Source organism: Festucalex cinctus, chromosome 3 (assembly GCF_051991245.1).
Source record: "Festucalex cinctus isolate MCC-2025b chromosome 3, RoL_Fcin_1.0, whole genome shotgun sequence".
Classification (NCBI taxonomy): Eukaryota; Metazoa; Chordata; class Actinopteri; order Syngnathiformes; family Syngnathidae; genus Festucalex; species Festucalex cinctus.
Genome location: NC_135413.1, coordinates 28912910 through 28930162, shown reverse-complemented (window position 1 = coordinate 28930162; position 17253 = coordinate 28912910). Strand labels below are relative to the sequence as shown.

Here is a 17253-nt window from a genome sequence, read left to right as displayed (position 1 = left end):
TGTTCTCTTTTTCTCTCTACATATTAAATCTCACAATTCAAACATGAATTTCCTCTTCAGGCATTACAATCAATCATGAATTCAATGAAAATGCCAACACTGAACTTCCCATGGCAAGTTAACAGGAAATATACAGAAACCGAATCGTCAGCTTTTCAATAGGCAGCCTTTCAACTCTGCCTAGCAACAAGCAGACCAATTCTGCAAATCCATATTTTTTTTTGGATGATACAAGGTTTCATTCATGTATAACTTTGCTGTTAAAAAAAAATGGGACAATGAGTGATACTGTAGTTTTTTTTTGTACTGTACTATACTAATAATTAGTTGGTGCCACATAGAAACATAAAGTGGACACTGGAACTGGGAGTTGGCTTTCTTGCCTCTAAAATAGAGTGATGTGAGCGTACGTGCGTGCGTGTGTGAGATTCCCTTGGCTAGATTATATCTAATGGGCGGAATCTGATGTGGAAGAGAAGTAGCATCAAAGGCGCCATCACTCAAGCTCGCGTTGTCTAACAAGCACACATTTTCTCATACAGCTATGGCAAGTGGTCATCAATTCATATTAACACGCACGCGCGCGCACACGCACACACAGAGAAAGTTGAACTCTGGCACGAACCCAAACAAATGTCATAGCAGACAAACTAACGAGTCGACTTTTCAGCACGGCTGCACGGAGAAGCAGACGCGACTTGTACGAATTGTGTGAATCGGCGACGGCAACAGCTGCTGTTTATTTTTTACTTGGTGGAAGATAATTAATCGGCTGCCGCCGGTATCATCAATCAGCCCCAAACGGGCGGCGAGATGTGATGAGGCCACTTTGTCACTGCGAGTTCAGACAATTAGGCGGTGCCGTGCTCACGACCCCGCAATTGCCATCAGTGCAGTGCAGACTGGCATTCATCCATCCAGTTTTTTTTTGTTTTTTTGGGGGGTTTTTTAGAACCCTTGTCCTCATTAGAGTCACCGGAGCGTTTGCCAGATGACTTTGTGCGAGAGGCAGCATACAACGTGGGCTGGCTGCCACCCAATTGTATGCCAAATACATACAAACAAACCCTCCACACACACAACTATGGACAATTTAGAGTCAGCAAGGAAGTTTTTGGAATGTGGGAGGAAGCCAGAGTACCTGGCATGAGCTAAGACTCCGAACCAGAACCTTTTGACTGTGAGGCAGACATCTACTAGCCCACCTACAAACAGGCATGTGTTAACTCATTAGCTCCCAAAAACGTATAAATACGTCATATTTTAAATGTTTTAAGTGTCCCAAAGACGTACTTATACGTTTTTTTTTAATGCCAGAGCATAGAGAAGGCTTTGATGCAGTCTCTCTACTGCAGAAAATGGTTGAGTGGCAGCAGAGTATAAGAGATCAACCAGGCCATGTTAAAACAAGTTGATTTCCCCACAGTTCTAAGCAGAATTGTGAAAAACGATGAAATTTAGCCATGTTCTATTGCTAATTGTTGCACAGCGGAAACAGATGGGAATATACTTTTTTTTCCCTGATAAAAGAAGAGACTTTAATCTCTCTTTTGGTATGTTCCATATTTTTATAGCAATAGAACATAATATTTCGCGGGCCTTGAAAAATCAGTCAAAATCCAGGAAAACACTGAAGTGAAAATGGTTGGGAGTGAATGAGTCTCATGATATATTTTTAACCAATTTTTTTTCACATTAATTAAAGTATTTTTTACATATGTAACTTGTGGCCAGAGCTCACCTAACAGTTTTTATTTAGCAAATTAATCTAAAAGTAATAGAAAATAATAATGAGAACAAAAAATAAGGCTAATTATTTTTCATCCATCCATTTTCTTGACCGCTTTTCCTCACAAGGGTCGCAGGGGTGCTGGTGCCTATCTCAGCTGGCTTCGGCCCAAAGCCAGCTGAGATAGGCTCCAGCACCCCCCTGCGACCCTTGTGAGAAATAAGTGGTCAAGAAAATGGATGGATTTATTTCTTATTTTACTTTATAAATAAAAAATATCAAAATTGGGGCATCTTCTGATATTCTGCTAACATGCTATGCCACTTTTAAAGGTGAGCAATCCAAACAAGCCTTAAAAAAAAAAAAAAAAAAAAAAAGATCCTGTCTCCAACTGCATCTTGTGAACTGCCGTACAAACTGTTTCTCCTGTCTGCCCTTTCTGGTTCAAATGCCATTATTGTCTGGTAACAATGACCATAAAAGATCCATCGTTTATTGTATTATTTTTGGCCTGCGGGCTTTGGCTTCCAGCTGATGTTTTCCCTGCAATTACATCGACCTGCGAGCACTCGCCGTTCATCCGCGGTGATGTTTCGCGTGCATTTTTTTTTTTGCCGTTTGACATTTAGCTGTGTGGGAGGGCAATAAGAAAATGTTTATATAAGACACCAAGATAATGAGTAGTAGGACGGAAGAGCCGAGTTTTAATGGGGTGTTGTTATTTTTTGCTTTTTGAGTTTGTTTTACTGCAGGTTTGCAGAGATTAAATAAGATCATTCAGAACAAAATGCCTCGGTCCTCTTATGTGTAAATACTGCAATAATAGACCACTATATAATAGGGATAGACCGATTATCGGCTGGGCCGATTATCGCCACCGATATTCAGCATTTTGACAAATATCGGCATCAGCCATTTTGAAGAATCATTTGGACGATAATAGATCCATAAAAAAAATAATAGGGATAGACCGATTATCGACTGGGCCGATTATCACCACCGATATTCAGCATTTTGACAAATATCGGCATCAGCCATTTTGAAAAATCATTTGGACGATAATAGATCCATAAAAATAAAAAAATAAAAAAAAGGGTTGCCTTCAGTGAATCAATTTAAATGTAAATTATTATTATTATTAATTTTTTTTTGCCTCTGCACCTTTTGTTTTTGTTTTAAATTAAAACTAAGATAAGTAAAAATGTAATACTTGTTATGTGTCTGTTTAGGTACTGATGTAACAAGTGTCTGTTTACAAAACGCGATGTTCATGATGTCAACCTTTAATCCTTTAGGTGATGTCGGGACCTACGTGACGTCGTTCTTTAGTCCTTTACGATTCACTGTCTGTGGGTGCAGTCTGAGAATTTGCCGGATTATTGTCCAACTGTCCTATGTACAGCGTCTCTGAGTTTTTGCCTCTCGATGTGAATAAATGGAGAAAATCTTATTTGTGTCTGCATTTGGGATCCAAACCTTTCAGTACACAAAAATACTTAAGATATTTAGAAATTTTGGAATACTTTATTTCGTGTAGAAAACAATTGTTTGTTTTTACTTAACTTTTGAAAACATGCTTCTGCCCCTGGGAGATTCCGGAATATGATTTAAAATTACCCTCAAAAAACTTCAGAGCTGGAGTTTGTATTTTTTTTTTTCAAAATGTTGATGCTAATATTTTCCCTTTTTAGTGAAAATGAATATCGGCTCCAAATATCGGTTATCGGCATCCTGGACTACTAATAATCGGTATTGGTATTGGCCCCGAAAAAACCATATCGGTCTATCTCTACTATATAAACCTGCACTAGATTGGTAGAAAAAAAGTGCTAACACTAGTAAAAGTTAGTGCTTCCAAGATTTTATTCATAATTTATTGTCTTGCAATATTTTATCGGAGTTAGCGTTTCCAAACGTCCGCTTCGGTACGTTGAGGGTGTATGTCGGAATTTGCGGGACTGACGGTAGACTGATGTTGACGTCTTATTTTTCCAGAAGAATCAGTAGGCTGGAGTTTGATTTCTTCCAGTTGGCTTTGTGCATTTGATCGCGACGAGGTTTAGCTCACAGCCTGAGGCGCCGCTTGCCTCTGTGTTCCGCCTTCTGCTTTTGCTCCTTTTGTGTAAGAACAAGGCACTTATTGTTTAATTGCTAAGAGAATGCTTGGAAAGACGATTCTTTCTCTGAATAATGATTTCACCGTTGAAAAACAGTTGTTTTTTTTGTGGCCTTTTCTGCCGTTCGCAAACAATGAACAAGTGAAAACAATAGATAATTGATTGTGAACGTTTCAGATTGGGCTGTTCATTTTCAGAGTAATTGTAAGATGACTACCGTCCATAAAACGGATGTAGTTGGAGCGTGATGACCCGTGAGACGGCGTTGAACGCGCGCAAGTGGCGGTTTTTGACATTCGGGCGCGGTGACGTCTTCCTCCGGCGATGATTGTCTTTCTTCGGCGGCGTGATGATCTCTCCTGAATGTGAAGTGCTCCCCGCTCCAAAACGTTCACCTTGTGCCAAGGCACTGGTCACGACGCCTCGCTCTGCCTTCCCATCAGAAATGCGTGTGCGTGCGTGCGTGATGTGTAGACCACTCACAGGGCTGTCAAAGTCATTTTCATCCAGAGGCCACATTAGCATTATGGTTGCCACAAAGGACCGTTAATATGCGAATCTTCTACAGTATTCAGCACAAGATGACATATCGTATAGTCGCCTCTGCATTTGATTAGTATTCCTTCGAGTAGCAAATGCACGAATGAATAACTAGTTTTGGAAGAAAAATATCAGAAAGTGTACAATATTGTTTACTGGCTACACTTCAAATATTTGCTTTAATTCTAGATCAAATTTGCAGTTTCTGATACCATGAAAGCGCTTTTTAATGTGACCAGCGTTGCACTAAGTTGGGTGTCATTTCAGCTGCAATTGCGCTGTTACACTAACAGGGCGGCGCTGCACAAATAACAGCTGGAAGTCACTCTTAAAACGCTCAACTTTTTTTTCCTGATGAAAGAAGAGACTTTAATCTTTCTTTTGGTAGGTTCCATGTTTTTATAGCAATAGAACAGAACATTCTGTGGGCATTGCAAAATCCAGTAAATCAGCCGGTAGTGAAGGGCATCACTTCTATGAAAATGGCTGGGAGTGAATGAGTTTCTAAAAGCATTTTCAGTTTTAATTTCAATGTTAGTTTAGTCATTTCATTTAGATTAACTAAAATAACCGCGGTGCAAGCACAGATGTAGTGGTCCTAAGTGTGGCGCGACACGCACTCATGTGCGAGACAAGGTGACACAGCACACGCGCACGCCTCCGCTGATGACTGATGGCCAAACACGACCTGCATGACCCGGTGCGTGTTCAGTCACTCCCGCGGAGGCGACGGTGACGAAAAGTTGATAACACGCGAGGCACGTTTACAGTCCTCGCATGGGGACGTCCATTTTTGAGGGCTACTTCTTTACTTTAGAGGTTTTTCTTTGTGTAAACACAATGGCTGAACGCAGATGGACAAGAAACGAATCAACCGTATCGCGCGCGTCTTATGCAATATTTCTTCTTTTGTGTCGAAACACGCACCGTGCGCCATAATGACAACCGCGACAAGGCTCGCTAAAAGTGCAAAAAGTGGCTCGGCATGGAAGGGTTAGCATTTCTAGAATATGTCACGACCGTTTTCCTCAACTGGCAGCATCGGCTATAATAAACGCCGTGCCCTGAATAATTGCCGCTCTGATTTAATAAACGATGTGCCCCAATAAAAATGCCAACTTGCTCATCCCGTACCACCACATCACCACTCACGTTTTAAGCTGAACAAAAAGCTTCTTGAGTGGTTTATTCCATTAATCCATTGATTTCATAAAGTGTTTGAATGTAAAATGCATATTTTTAGGATGTAGAAGCAAGCTGGAGTACGACAACCAACACAAGCACAGGAAGAATCTTAAACCTCAGAAATACAAAAGTTGACAACATGCTAACCACTTAAATATCATGACACGCGGGACCAACAGTAGATATAAGAAGAAGAAATCATAAGAAAGTGATAATCTATGTTTCAGTGTGTGACCAAGACTGCAAGATAAAATTAGAAATATTCGATACCACTTTTTTTTTTCCAGATACCAAAGTAACAATACCACTAGTACTTTTGATGCCTAAGATTTCACCACCCAAAAAACAGACACATTTTAAAGAAAGCTCTAAATATCCCCGGATAACATTTATTTTCTTTAAAATTGCATGAAATTCATGGCAATTTTCACAAAATGGACACAAGAGGGCGGCAAGTGAGTACCGATATCTTGAAATAAACCCGGGTATCGGCCTGATAGTGAGACATTGTAATGGTACTCGCCCATCAATAGTCAAAATAAAGTACATGAATCCAGTTTAAAAAAAAATAAATAATAATAATAATGCAATGATGGAGTCTAAAAAGAAAATTGCATTTATCTATTTTTTTTAAAATGTTCTAAATGCAAGAAACTTTTTTTTTTTTTTGGGGGGGGGGGGGGGGCGTTCATTTAAAATCACAAAATTTGAAGATACATGCAGTTGGGATGAAATATTTTTGACATCACTTTTTTTTCAGACCAATACCAGTACAAGTACTCAACTGTTCAGCAGTGACCGATACTGATAACAAACACTAATACTACTAGTATGTTTGATACATAAAGTTAAATTTAAAGGAAGGCCTAAATATGTCAATATCACATTTTTCCCTTAAATTGCATGAAATGAATGGCAATTTCTCTATACTTCTCATTTCTATTATGAGTTCCTGGTAAAGTACCAATACTTTGAAATAAGGCCTGGTAGACTCGCTCATCCCTAGTTATTATAATACACAACAATTAAATGATGATTATTAATCTATGCAAAAAAAAAAAACGTTTTAAAACCTCTACTGTCAGAACTTGGACATCTTTTTTTTTTTTTCTCTCACAAATCTATACTATTCGTTAGGCCCTATGTGGGTCTGTTATTTATTTATTCATTTATTTTTTTAATACAAATTATTGTCCAATTTATTGTTAAAAAATGTCTTGCTTGCTTAAACGATCAAATAATTGCTCAACAAACATGTTATTTTTGGATTAGGAGGTGTGAGGATTCTTTTGTAGAAATGAATGCCTCACCCTCTTAAAATAATAATAATAATAATAATAATAATAATAATACACCTAATAAACGGCTAGTCGTCCCCACTGTTGAGTAGCCCACTCCATGAAGACATTCGGCAACAGTTCTTCAGACAATGCCGTCTTACTCCAGGTTTTTAATGGTGAGCTCATCATCCAGGGAGTGTGCCTTACCCGTGTGCATGGATGAAGGCACATTACAGCCATCTCATGCACATGCCAGCAATAGTGTAGTCTCAAACAATGTTCCCAGTCACGCCAAATCATAAAAGCTGACAGCGGGCGCCCCTGGGCAGAATATTTCACCGAGGAGAAGGCTTCTTTTTGTGTGTGTGTGTGTGTGTGTGGGGGGGGGGGGGGGGGGGTGACTGAACAAAGGGAATCTCCTACCCCCCCCCCCCCCCCCCCCCCCCCCAGTTTTCCTAAATCCAAAATCCAACCAAGCGTCTCCCACACGCCTGTTTCCAAGTCACCGGCAGCGGTGCCTGCCTGCCTGCCTTCCTGCCAATCCTGCTTATTAGCCTCCAAGTGATGCCTTAAAAAAAAAAAAAAAAAAAAAAAAAAAAAAAAAAGACAGACTCCACCTGAGTGCCTGGATGTACTTTTGGACCAGCAAGGAAGTCTTAAAAACGAAACTTCCCTTATCACTTTTCAATTCAAAACCATCACTTTTAAAAGGCAGAAACAACAAACGGCTGTGAAGTGTGGCGCTGACCTCGCGTTGAGCACGAAGAAGAAGCAGGTTTGCTCACTCACTTTCCCAGCTTGACGCCACCCTGTTGCTCCTCTTTCCCTTCACGCGCCGACCCTCCTCATCTTCCTCCTCCTCGGCGGCGGCGTCGTCGTTCCGGGCCGACTGGACGAGCTGCTCATGAGGAAAAAGGCGGCCGGATGAGGAAGCGAATGCACTCTTCGCGCCCCCGAGTTTCCTGCTCGGCGGTGTCTCCCTCATCTGACAGTGAGAAGCGGCAGGCGAGTTAAGAGAGAGGAGACGGAGTGAGATGAAACGACACGGCAGAGAGAGGAGAGAGAGAGAGAGAGAGAAAGAGAGAGAGAGAGAAAGAGAGAGAGAGAGAGAGAGAGAGAGCTAGTGTGGTAGCACACCGTCGGGAGATCCTCCTCAGTGCGTGAGCGCTTGTTTATCTCTCTGTATGTCTCCTTTCCTTCAATCGCCATTACTCCCGAGGGCCACAGACTTCTTGTTGGCGCTCGGTTCAACTTACCTTCTGAGTGGAATCCATTTTCTGCACTCTATTTCTCTTTTTTTTCTTTCCCAAAGTGGAGTCAATGGACCATGATGACGTGTGTTTAACTCATTCACTCCCAAAAACGTATTTATACGGTTTTTTTTGTTTGTTTGTTTTTTTTGTGTGTTTTTTAAATGCTAGAGCATAAAGAAGGCTTTGATGCAGCTTCAGACCTGAAAAGTTCGCTTAAAGCAATGGTAGTTATTACAAAAAAACGGCCAGCAGGTGGCAACAGAGTATAAGAGAGCAGCACGGGCCATGTTGCAACAAGCTCTTTTCCCTAGTGTTCTCAACAGGTTTGTGAATAATGATGAAACTTTGCTATATTCTAATGCTAATTGCTGCAAAATAAAAACAGATAAAAATATACCTTTTTTGTCCTGATGAAAGAAGAGACTAATCTTTCTTTTGGTAGGTTCCATGTTTTTATAGCAATAGAACACAATATCCTGTGGGCATTGCAAAATCAGTCAAAAAAACAATAAAACAGTGAAAACGCCTGGGAGTGAATGAGTTAATATGACATCAAACTAGTCACATTCTGACCGCGCTTGACTTGCGTGTTTAATTTGTTCTGTGTGAGCAAGATCTCAACTCATTATTTGCATATCATCAAACTCATTTTTCCCTTTGAAATGAATTCATATTGAAATCACAACCTAGGGCTGGGCGATATGGCCCAAAAATAAAATCTCGATTTTTGCAGTCATTCAGGACGATTACGATTTTAATCGATTTTAACCTAATAAAACCAACAAACGTTTACTTCAAGGTTTCATTTATTCAAGAATAATTCCTGTGCAAAATGTTCAGACACCAGTAACGTATACTGATTCTAGATCAGTTTTAAGGCAAAATTACATCACATAAAAGCATTTGGATGTAACAGAACAGAAGAACAACAGCTTTTAATCATCCAGAAGACAAAATTCGATTTCACGATTTAGCAAATTTTCAACGATTCGATTTTTTAAAATGACGATGTATCGTATTAATTCCATTTATTGCCCAGCCCTATCACAACCTGTCGAAATTAATCGTCAGGTAATTGATTAGCAAATTAACTCATTCACTGCCATTGACGGAAAAATATGTCAAATGATACATTTACATACATGGGCTGGCAGTAAATGTGTTAAAGGACAACTATTTTAATAATCGAGTAATCGTTTGGAGACTTTTTTTTAAATTTAAAATTGTCCAAATCATCTGATTTTCAGCATATCAACAGTAATTGTTGAAAGAAGACTGATTATCTTCTATGTTTAAAGACGGGGTCTTCCGTTTTCACTCAGGAAAATGGATGCACACCCATGAACTCCTTTCTCAATCGACACCTCTGGGCTGGATGTTATTTTATTATTTTTAATAAAATATTGGATATATGGATGTTATTTTAATCAAAATAACATATTTGCAAACACCTGTGTTTACTTTTACCTTTTTATTTACTCACTATACAAATACGAAGTACGAAATAAACACCGATCACAGGTTAATGAACTGTAATCGTGGGGGGGTGTTAATGCTTCTGTAATCAGTTTTAAAGCAAAAAAATAAAATGAATCCTGATAGTTGATTAATCGATTGAATAATACATAGATTAATGGGTTCGAAAAATATTTGATAATGATAGCACAGATAGCTAGCTAGCTAGCTAGCTAGCTAGAGAGATAGCTAAATAGCTAGCTAGCTAGCTAGATAGATAGATAGATAGATAGATAGATAGAAAGAACACTTACTACTTTTCAACTTTTCATTGTGTTGAAGTGTCATAAAAAGATATAACAAAAGATTTGCAGAAACGTGAGCGCTGTACTCACGAGAAGACATTTTATTGTTTTGACTTGTTACACCATTCGAATTGGTTAACTGACAAAATTCACCTCCAAACGTGCTTAACAACATTCTTGTTTGACGTCATGCGAGACCTTCACTCAGCAAGCTTGAAAGGATGAACTTTTCTTTTACTTGTTCTTTGGATCCGTCTCAAAACGTGTTTCAATTGAAGGAGCAGCTTCAATACATGTGTTTAATTAAAGAACAAAAATAAAGTGGACTCCATTTGGAAGCATCACCAAACGTGTCACCTGCTATCAAGGACAAGGGTTTGTTTTTATATTATTTTATAGTACAGTGGTTAACTCTTTTACTGCCACACGATTTCGAGCATTTTAACTCATTTTTCAAACAGAATATCGTGTTCTTTTACTACATATACAACGTGGCTACCACATGAAAGCTCGCATTCGATTCTTTCATTAGAAAAAAAAGTATGTTTCGACCTTATTTCGTTCTTTAGTAATCACCATTTGAAAATAGGCAATTTGAGTGACATTGAGCGAAAATTGAAGATAAAGACAAAACAAACTTTTTGCGAAAAAATACATTTTCTCCACAACAATGACTTTGACACTAATATTTTTTTTGTGTAGTGACACTCTGTGAATTAGGTTTAATGTGACAAACGCTTTGATCATTAACGTCATCCTTGAAAATGGTCTATTTCATCAGATTCCGTCATGTTTCATTGTCATTTCATACACTGGCAGCCCATTTAAAAGAGATACAATGCTGCCACCTGCTGGCCATAGTTAGTGGCTGCTTTTGATTCCACAACCCATTGACCAGGTAGCACTGCCCATTGATTAAAAAAATAAAAAAATAAAAAAACACAAATAAAACAGTTGACGTCAAATAACGTTTATGGCGGCATACAACGTGATTTCACTAATTGTTATTAAACGTTTTGCCGGTCAAAGAGCTAACTAAAGTTTGTAAAATGATTAGGAATATTAAAGGAAGACCTTTTTATATGTAAGTTTTATGGTAGGGACAGTTTGACCCTGGAACGTTTGTCTCCATTATTTCCCATGGGGGGAAATATGTCTGTCTATTCGTGACACTGGAGTAGCAGACGTGTTTTTTTTTGTACAAGTTCACAGATGTACCGTATTTTCCGCACTACAAGGCACACCTAAAAGCCTTCAATTTTTTCAAAAGCTGACCATGCGCCTTATAATCCTGTACGCCTTATATATGGATCAATATTGAGCCGCAACAGGTCTCGCTGTCAAGACGCTATCGGTGACCCTGCACGATCGGTGACGCGCATGCGCAGAAGATCCCGCCATCTTGGATCGCTAGCTAATACTAATACTTTACCTCAGAGAAAATAATAAAACAGCTGTTTATTCATTTTGGGAGTGAAAATGGAGTTGACAGAAAGCTGATTTGTAATCTATTAATAAATTTTGACTGACCTATCTGACTTTTGTTGACATTTCCTTTAGCGCAGCACCATCTAATGGATGCTTAACGTATCCCCAACCTCTACTGTAGTGCCTTATATATGGAAAAAGTTTGAAAATATGTCATTCATTGAAGGTGCGCCTTATAATGCGGTGCGCCTTATAGTGCGGAAAATACGGTACTCAAAATTAACATTTTGCATACCAACAGTATTAGTCACTGACTCATTGGTGCAAAGAAAAGACAATCAATTACCTGTGAGTTATGTTTCCTGCCTGTTTTATCAACAGAAGCAAGCTGACATTTTTATTTTTTTTTTTGCACCTTTCATCCCCATTGAAAGTGTCAACCGGCAGCTTTTTTGTGACATTTAATTGTGCGCGCACAAAGCACTATTGTGCGTGCGCGTGTCACGGCGTCTCTCCGCTCTGCCGCCTAGCGACGTGACGAGGCAGCCGTTCGGGTTTTAAGTGTCTCCCAAGAGGACTGAGACCGCTCAAGTCGATGGACACGAGAGGCGCCGGATCAATGAAGGTCCCGGGCATCGGCTAAAGGTTATCGGTACGACTCTCGCCATGCGCGTTGATCCAGTGAACTGAGGAAGAAACCACTGAGCCCTCAATCAGTCGTACCACATGAATAGGGCTAAGAATCTCTCGCAGATGGTGGCTGGTGAGGAGGAGGGACATATGGTCATGTCGACACTGCACACAGGTTGGCATGCCGGCTTAGATTTTGGGGTCAGGGGATTCTGATGAGGGTCAAAGGGCGGCTATGGGGAGTGTTTTGGGGTAGTTGAGATACGTGCAAAGTTCGTACAACAGAAGAAAAAGGAGAATACAGTGTAGGGGTGTGGCAAAAAAACATCAGTTCACATAAGAAACACAATACAATTCTCATTTAGTATGATTCAGAATCGATTTTAAATGTCCCAAAATTGATTGTATTTCAATTATTTTATACTGTCTTGCCCTTGTTTGTGCGTGCCTTTACAGCAGTGCTTTTCAAATAGTGGGGCGCCCCCCCCCCCCCCATTTGACCTTGACCTTGGGGAACATGCTTTTTATTTTTATTTTTATTTTATTTTTTTTACTGTCCTAGAACAAAGTGCAATTGCACCTCCACTACATTAGGGGGCAGTGGCGTTCTCATTATTGGCAGAGTGTGCGCAGGGAGCCTTCATTCGGTGGTGTAGGGGTTTTGTTTGCACTGAGCATGTGCGCTTTGCACACAGCAAAAAATAAAAAAAATAAAAAATCAGGACAAATTATTTTATATATTTTTGTTTTGCAGGTTAATTTTATTTTTATTTTTTTAATATTGTGCTCCTGGGTTAATGTTGGTAATCAGTTTGAATGCATTATTATTTATTGATTTTATGTAATTTTATTTTTCCGTATCATATGGTTTGACATGGTCAGTCAAAAAAATGTTTATAGTTTAATTTAGGATTTAATTTTATTTGTGAATTTCAGATGCACTTTAAATCTTTTCTGTTACAACTCTTTATTCACACAACTTGACTAAACGAAAAACAACGAGAATGCATCTAGAATCACGAGCCCCTTTGGGCTGTGGAGATGCACGGAGGAACAGAGGTAAAAATCCGACAAAACATACATTTCTCAGACAGCTTATATAGACAGTGAATGGATCTGATTGGTTGTGGCTAGACATGAGGGGAACAGTACTGACATGGAATCACCTGGTTGACAGTTGACTCAGTAAAGAGATGAAAGATTCTTGACATCACATAGCATCACATAGCCTAAAACCAGTTGAAACTAGGCGCTGGTTACATCAGACACTTGACCTCACGGTCATGACGCAAACATAACCCTGGCGTGACCCAGTCATGATTTCAAGACATTGCCCCTGCATGACCCTAGTCATGACAGATATGACAGTTGCAAAGTAGCTGCAAAGTTGCAAAAATCAAAGTATACCAAGAGTCTCTGTCGACTTGGGAAGAGTTGCTTGGAAGTAAAATACAGAGCAGGGAAAGGCGCTGAGATTAAAACGGAAGATCAATCAAAAGAAGAGTACTGGAGAGTCTTGCGTTGAGAGTGGAAGTGGCTGATTGATGAGACACACCTGTTCTCAGGTGAGCAGAGTGGATGGGCTGGCTGCATGGCTGACTGGCTGCGCGGACAATAAGAGGTGAATGGACACACACTGAGAGCGAACAGGAAAAACAATTGTGACAAAATGGCAACCGTGAAAGGTAAATACGGCTAAAAGGTGTCAACAGCCCCTTTCACACTGCCCGTCAAAGTCAAAGTCACTGTCTCACTGTTTTAGGTAAAAAGGCACCAACATGGCGGGGAAACAAAGGTGACCTGTCACTTTCACAGCTTCGGAGATATCTTGCTACCTTTAAGGGGCTGTCGCCGAATGTAAATTTAGCCAAAAAGAAACAATAGATTCTTTTCCCGTCCTTCCTTTTATAGTCAGAGCAAGTTCCTTCAGGAACATTCGACTATTTCCCACTGAGTACATTCCTCCACACGCTCTTCATCTAATCAACATTCGGCGTAAGAGAGGCACTTAGCAAGCACAAATCCGGTTTTTAAAATTCAGCTGCATGCGTGCGCCATGTGAAAAAGTGATCACACATAACGATCAATCCGATTGGCTGCCAAGAGAAAAAACAAAATGTGCCGGTCCTTCAACTTACTGTAGCAGACAGTCAATACAAAGACACGCACTTCCGTACATTTTTTTTTCATGAAATATTGAGTGGAATGTGAAATGTAGTTGGGAAATGAGGTCATGAGAGATGAACGCGAGCAGGGAGGTTGTAGACCTGACACGCACGCACCTGATATATATGTCACAATGCAAAATGAGCAGTGAGTGTTTCGGGGGTAACAAAATGTCCGTAAGTCCGAGCTCCGGCTTGTCGAGGAGCAACGATGCTCGTATTCATGGCCACGTGCATGCTTGAATTGTTTTCCATGCAGCTGCTCTCATTAATTATACAAAAGGGCTGTGCGCGCGGAGATGTTCATCCACTCTTTTTATTATATGCAGCACCTGTATGGAGGACCAAAACCGCCAAAATTCAAAATAAATAAGTGACTGAAAGTGAAAATAAATTTGAAAATTATATTTTAAAAAATAAATGTAAATGGAAATACATGAATACGTATATTTATATTTAATTTTTGAATTATATTTTTATATCTGTTTTTATTTTCACTTGTAGTCATTTATTTATTCATTTAGTCTTTTTTTTTTGCCATTTATTTATTTATTTATTTATTTATTACGAAAGCATATTGCATTCACTTGAAAAAAAATCCAGTTTTTCTGACAAATTTTTTAGGGGAGCTTTGTTTTTTTGAGTATTTTTTTTTTTTAATTCTGTTTTACTGAATATTTATTTCTGTCATTAAAAAAAAAATATTCCGAAAAACAGGGAAAAAATATTATTATGGGCTATCCAGTCACATATACAGGTCAGTGGTCTGCAACTAGTCACTTGGAGTTCAGAGTTATAAATATAAAAAAAAAAAAAAACTTTTATAATAATAATAATAATAATAATAATAATAATAATAATAATAATAATAATAATTACTCTGTATAACAGAAATTGGTGCTCTGTTTTTTGGATTTTTGTTTTTGTTTTTGTTTTTTTGAGTAATATTTTCCGCCTGTTTTTCTGAATATTTTTTTTTCCTTGTTTTTCGGAATTTGTTTTTTATAACAGAAAAAAAAACTAAAAAAAAAAAAAAGCTCCCCCCCAAAAAATAGTCAGAAAAACGGCATTATTATTTATTTATTTTTTTTAAGTGAGCACAATTCGCTTCTATAATTTATTTAGTCATTTATTTATTTTGAATACTGCCAAGTCGAAATGTTATTAAAATGAGGGGGGCGGTCCCAAGCGTGTCTTGGGTTGGACTCCACCGTTGCAAACTGCCTGTCATTGGTCGAGTGAGCATGCCGGTGAACAAGGAAGTCTCGCCAGCAATGGAGAGCTCCAGCAATGGATGACTATCTTGTCCACTGTCCACCATAGTGGACAAGATAGTCGTCCATTGCTGGAGCTCTCCATATTATCTATATTTTTTTTTTATCCGTTTTTTTTTTTTCATTTTTCGTCATTTATTTATGTATTTAGTCATTTATTTATATTGAATTTTGTCAGTTTCGGTCCTCCATAGTACCTGCTGCACATTTCATTCAAAAGAGACCAACCTTTCCAAGACTTCCTCATATTTTCAATTCTGTTTGTTGTGCTTTTTCCTCCATTTTGCCAAGCTCCAGGAGATTTCGTTTTATGGAGCGTCCATAAATGCCGAGGATCGGCTTATGTGGTCCGCCATTGAACCTGCAGGCTATTTGATACAGATGTGACTTTCACTTTTCAAAATCAAACACCACTCCAGGCTTAGTTTGGTATTAAATGCTAACAGTTCTGGGAAATGTGTTATTATTTATTTTTTTTCCTCCATTTTTTTCTCCTTTTCTCTTAAAGCCTCTTAAGCCATTCTTCACCATCCGTTGCAAGGACTGTGAAGTGACGCTTTTTAGAATGCGGAACATAACGAGGTGGCGCAGCTGACGCCCCTTCGTCCCGTGACGATCAAGCGGCCGAATGTTGTCGCTGGAGCATTTCTCACGGGCCCCAGCTTAAAGCGCTCAAGATGGAGGTCAAAGGAGGCCCAGCGGAGCGTGCATATCCATGCCGAGTAATTTCTCTTTTTGGGAAGGATGCTGCTAATGCGTATGTGGACCCTTCTGGCCAGTGATGCCAATCATCCTGCATTTGGATATTGAGGCGTGCTGCTTACCTCCACCAAGCATATTGTGTTTTTATTGATTTTAGGGGGGGGTAGCAGGATTGCACAAAAAAACAATTTCCTTTAGAATTAAAGAGGGGAAGAACAAAATGAAGCAGTGACATCTGGTACAGATCCAGAAAACTTTGCAGATTCCAGTGAGTAAGGTAATGAATGCATTTTAATGACAAATTAAAGGCAAATTAAGGTCTGTAATGTACTTTAAAATGTATATATGCACATCTTCCGGTGGTGCTCGACCAGGGTCATGCAAGGGTTATGCTGACTGTCGTGACTAGGGTCATGTAAGGGTTATGATTAAACCTAGGGGTCCGCCAGGAGGTGTCCTTTGAGGGGGGGGGGGGTGTTACTGTCATGACTGGGTCATGCAAGCATTATGTTTGGGTCATGCAAGGGTTATGTTTGGGTCATGACTGTGCTTTGTTTGGGGTCTGATGCGCTCAGCATGTAACAGCAACTAGTTTCAACTGGTAATACGCTTCGTGATGTCAGGAATCTTCAATCTTTTATCTAGTCAACAGCGAATCAGATAATTCCATGTCAGTCCTGTTACCCACATGTCTAGCCACAACCAATCAGATCGATTCACTGTCTATATAAGCTGTCTGAGAAGTGTGTGTTTTTGTCGGATTATAACCTCTGTTCCTCTGTGCAACTCTCGTTGTTTCTCGTCTAGTCAAGTTTGTTCCACGCCTCTCGATGTGAATAAATAGTTAAAATCTTATTTGTGTCTCTTCGTTGTTGGGATCCAACCTCAGAACGTAACAGAAATACATTGGTGATTTTTTTTTTTTTTTAGATTTTGTATTTTTTTTTTTAGATTTTTTTTTTTTTTTTTTAGATTTTTTTTTTTTTTTTTTAGATTTTTTTTTTTACAGTTTGGATTACCAATTCAGTTAGCACATCCGCCTCCCAGTACTGAGGACTCGGGTTCGAGTCCAGGCTCCGGCCTTCCTGGGTGGAGTTTGCATGTTCTCCCCGTGCCCGCGTGGGTCTTCTCCGGGTACTCCGGTCTCCTCCCACATTCCAAAGACATGCATGGCAGGTTTAATTGGGCGC

At 39.4% G+C, this 17253-nt stretch overlaps 1 protein-coding gene across 8 annotated transcripts in view; it reads right to left on the bottom strand.

The window, feature by feature from the left end:
- Positions 1-17253, bottom strand: part of shisal1b (shisa like 1b) — a 105063-nt gene that overhangs the window by 49448 nt on the left and 38362 nt on the right. For 3 of the 8 annotated variants that reach the window (XM_077517385.1, XM_077517384.1, XM_077517382.1), the window contains one exon: positions 7641-7749. The gene's annotated coding sequence lies outside the window, so the exon portion shown is untranslated. Of the gene's footprint in view, positions 1-7599; positions 8173-17253 lie in introns of those variants that run through there. The other 5 variants (XM_077517379.1, XM_077517381.1, XM_077517378.1 and 2 more) reach the window with 3 other exon arrangements.